This window comes from Rhinolophus ferrumequinum, chromosome 6 (assembly GCF_004115265.2).
Source record: "Rhinolophus ferrumequinum isolate MPI-CBG mRhiFer1 chromosome 6, mRhiFer1_v1.p, whole genome shotgun sequence".
Lineage (NCBI taxonomy): Eukaryota > Metazoa > Chordata > Mammalia > Chiroptera > Rhinolophidae > Rhinolophus > Rhinolophus ferrumequinum.
In genome coordinates this window covers 42,003,356-42,008,358 of record NC_046289.1, presented here as the reverse complement: position 1 = coordinate 42,008,358, position 5,003 = coordinate 42,003,356, and positions in this window count along the sequence as shown.

Genomic DNA, 5,003 nt, shown 5'->3' with positions numbered 1-5,003 from the left:
GCTGGATGGCTCAGTTGGTTGGAGTGTGAGCTCTGAACAACAGGGTTGCCGGTTCTATTACCACATGGGCCAGTGAGCTGTGCCCTCCACAACTAGATTGAAGGCAGGGAGCTGCCGCTGAGCTTCTGGAGAGTTGGCCGGATGGCTCAGTTGGTTAGAGCGTGAGCTCTCAACCACAAGGTTGCTGGTTCAATTCCCGTGTGGGATGGTGGGTTGTGCCCCCTGCAACTGAGATTGAAAACAGCGATTGGACTTGGAGCTGGGCTGCGCCCTCCGTAACTGGATTGAAGGACAACAATTTGGAGCTGATAGGCCCTGGAAAAGCACAATATTCCCCAATACATCTTAAAAAAAAAAAAAAAAGTTTCACTTTTAGTGTTGCCTTTTTCCAACTATTCCTTGAATTTTGTTATTTCCCAGGGTCTCATCTTGGATTTTTTTTCAATCTATACATTCAGGGTGATCTGTAAGACCTCCTCTTTCACTAGCCACCCTCTCCTCTGCCCCAAAACCTATACATGTAGCCGCCTATCACTTTATATCTAACCCGGGCTGCAGTATGCTCAGGCTGTGTACCACTAAGAGGGGACATGATTCATATTGTAATTATTGTTTTGAAGTTAAAGCAAAAATTTAAATTATAACTGTTGATTCCAAAGTTGTACAACATGCACACGTGACAATTTTCTAGCAGATGGCAATAAAATATCTGGTTCTAATTAAAACTAGTATATTACAACTTTTCCAACAAGAAGTATTTTGAAGGAACCTTTTGATATGCACACAAGGGCACATCACAATATGGGCTGTGGAGGTCTTGACTCCATCGGGATGCTCCATGGGGACCTACACCACTGTTTCCTGTTCAGTCTAGGTCCACAGTGGCTCTTGAATTCCTCCCTCCCTTTCTATTCTCACTGCTGCTGCGTGAGTTCAGACCCTCCCACCCCACTGTCTCCTACCTGGACCAGTTAATGCTGCCTTCCTGATCTATCTGCCTCATGTTTTGCCCCCCTCCAGTCCATCCTCCAGACTTTCCATGTCTTCCCCCTGCCTCCCGGCCTGCCAATCAGTCATTTGCTACATATACCCTATGTTCCAACAAACACCGCATGTGATGCAGTTGCAGCTGTTTGTCTAGAACAGGTTGTCCAGTGCATCCAATCATCCTTTAAAAATCAGCTAAATGGTCCCTTGGTGATATCTTCCCTGATCAACGCAGGCAGTTAACCATACCCTGCTTCGTACTGCTGCTGTGGCTAATTTATACCTTTCTTATTGCACTTCTCTGAGTTGCAATTATTTTTGCATATGCCTATCCTATTATGGATAAGTGAGTAACTTAAGTGTATGGATTGCATTTTATTGATTTATTTGCCCATAGTACCTAACAGAGTACCGATGTGTATCCCAGACACTTAGCATAATACCTATTTGTTGACTGAATTGAAAGAGTAAATATTTATTCAAATGTTTAGTCAAATGTTTCAGAGACGTCACGGAAGGTGGATTTGATAATGGAAGCAGGGAAGAGAATATAAATATATTTAGGGTATTTTACACTGAGTATTGCTCTAAATAGACGCTTTACCTACAGGACCTCAGCTTCAGGTTCAATGTGGAAACACTTTAATAGCTATTTGCTTCCCCTCTACAGTATTTTAAGGAGTCTCAAAGAATTTCTCTGCTGAGTTCTGCTCCTGCTGTCTTCAACCTCTTCTAGTCTGCTGCCTTGGGACTTTCGTGGTTTCTAAGGGGGCTATTTCTCTGTTATGTTTTGGTATTACATTCTGTTGGAAAGTACCAAGTCAAGACTGCCTTGTATCCTATTAATGTTTTACAGGACCTTTTTGGTAAAAGCAATCTCTTGAGTCTTCCCCCCTGTGACTTCTTACTCCCTTCCTGTGATGAAGGTAGAATCTAAAGAGGAGATGAAGAAGTCACAGTGGGGCATAAAAGTAAAGGACAGGCATGCTGCTAAACTTGGAATCCCTCCTTTTTGAAAAGTAGGCTTTTGTTTTTCTTGGACGACATTAGGAAGACTTTGCTCCTCTCTACTTTGCAAGAGTTTACCAGTTTGAATTCTCATAGTGAACAGTTGTGGCTTTTGCTGGGAAATGCCTTATTCCCTACCCTCATCCCCATATATTATCTAGTTTAACCATCACCACGGCCCTATGGCGCTTTCATTTTACACAACGGGACACTAACATTCAGAGTTTAATGGCCCAAGGACATGCAGCTAGATTAGGTGATGATCAGGTGAACCATTCTCACTTAAGAGAAAAACAGAATAAAGGGAAGATGGGGGCATAAAGGGAAGAGATAGGATTTAGAACTGCACTGGGGCTTCCAGAGCTCATTGGGAATTCTGTTCACCAGCCACACTAAGCCTCTGCTGTTCTCTCCTCTTCCTTGGAATCTCAGGTTAACAACCAGACACTTACTTCAGACAGAATAATAGACTGAATGTGGATATCAAATACATGCTTGAGAATGAAGAGAGTTTTGAACAACGGAATTTTTTTTTTTTAAATCTCGTAACAAGATTTAGAAAGAAGACAGCTATTTTAAAAGCACATTGTGTTCCTATATTCATAAATGTCACTGAAATCCAAAGTCATTCTCTGGTTAAACATTTATTATTTGTGGGAGTGTGTAACTTGTTTTTCCTGCTTTTAACTTTCAAGAAACCAGGCCTATGTTCGCTGAGAATTATATGCCACGAGATTATTCTTTATACTCACTCTAAATGTAATTGTAAAGCTTCTCATCTAAGTTTTAGATAAAATGTGCTGTTTATATTTGAAGTACCCCAATATGCAGCTACACCGTGCACACCGTACAAGCAGGTCTTCAGGACACATTCTTAAAAGAACAAGGTCAGGTACTGAGTGTAGATACATGACATGGTTTGTACTTTATATGCATAACTCTGACAATGATTTATCAAAGCAATGACGAGCTAACACGTAGACCTGGAATTCAGACTGTTAATGCCTGGATTTCAGTAGATTAACAAATCGGAGTAAGTTAAACTTTAAAAAATTTACACCCAGGAGTCGAAAAGCACTGACCCATCAAGGGTTTAACAGACTGCCAGTAGTGCTTCATTAGAGTTAATAACATGAAAGAAATGTGCTAACTACTCAAGCATTGAGGCCTGTAAGAACTACATCTAGAAACAGCTTTTTTTCAAAAGCCTTCATTTTGTTTTGCAAGGAAGAAATACCATTGTTTTTAACCTCGTGAATATTAAAGTTTGAACTTATTCATCAAAGTAAGTTAGTGTATTATAGGGAACACATGTTTCTAAAAATTAAGACCAGCTATTTAGTGTTCATGATGATCTCTTCCATTAATTGAAAACAAAAAGATCTTGAAAATTTAATATAATGCAGTTAAAGCACATGTGCCAAAGTCACTTTACACTAGCTGATGGAGAAGCAGATATAACTCAAGGTTCTGCCTCTCATTCTTGTCTGTTGGTACAGTCAGATGGCCTGTGGGATTAATTAAGCTAAGCTCCTGCATCCTGCCACGTATACTTATTACACGGTAAAGGACTGTTTATGCAGCAGGCAACTGCTACGTATTTTATAGAGTCACCTTGCTCTTCTATAGTTAATACATCTAAAGTCTGAAAATAGTTATGCAGATACATCAGTTCCCAGACTTCAGAAAAATGACCTGTTGCTGTACTTTAATTACCTGCTACTTAACTGGTCTCAGTTTAACAGAGATAAGAACCATGAAGGAAGAACTGGCTAAGGGTCCAGGGCAGTGGAATTTTAACTTCAGAGCTCCAGCCATCAAGCCCAGGCTCCTGTATCTAGAAATGAGGATTTCCCCTGCTCCCACAGGCCTTTGAATGCCCATGAAACTTGCTTTAGAACCATAACAAATAGCAAAGGTTTTTCTTCCTCCGTGATTTCTTCCTTCTTTCTAGAGTTGTTTACTTGTTCAAATAACAGTACTAGGGAACAGTGTTCTCCACATCCTCCCACCCCAGGTGCCATTCCCACCGTGATGAGCGAGTGGTTTACATGGGGCCTACACTCTCAAAAAGATGCTCAAAGTTTGCACTGCAACACATAAAAATCAACTTGCATTAAGACATGACCCCAGCCCCCACATGTAAAATAATTCCACCCCTACTATGATCACATTTATTGCTTACTATGTGCTAGGTACCTAACTGCGTTGTATGTATGAAACCGATTTAATCCCCATGGCAAACTATGAGGTAGATAATGTTATGATCCTCACCTTATATAGAAGGAAACTGAGGCACACAGAGTTTAGGGAACTTCTTCAAGGTCTCACAGCTAGAAATGGCAGAACTGGGATTCAAACTGGGATAATCTGGTCTCAGGGACTGTGTTCTGACACACTCTGTTCTCAGAATGCACATGGGAAAAACATTATCATAATTTGTTCTAATATTTTTTAAGTCTATTATTTTGAAAACTATCTTGTTATTAATAATGAATTACATAAAATATATCTCACAATTGATGGACTCACTAGATCTTCACAGAACTCCACCAACACGTAAGACCTAAGACAATGCCTTAAATGATCCAAAATACCTAACAGTTTTAACCTAACTGGTGAAAATGATTTGAGAATGTACTGCTTTCCTACCCAAAATTATGTAAAGTGAAAATTTTGCTTTTCCATTACTTAATTTTCAGTAAAATTGTTGCCACTAATTTTTTCTGTGTTCATATTAGCTTGACGGTCTCTATGGTATGAAAACTGAATGAATATTCTACTTTTACAATGTTTGTTATCAATGAATCAAAAACTCTTTCAAATCCTGACATTCCTTCAAGAAAAAGAAAAACTGAAAGTCAAATAGCTGGCCAAAGCTTATAGGATATAAAAGATACTTTCAAGGTGAATTGAATTTTTAGAACTTGAATTTAGCCTCTTAAATGCCTGTCTCTCATACAAGATACCTATTGCAGAGAAACAGTTTGAGTTGCAATTTATGTAGC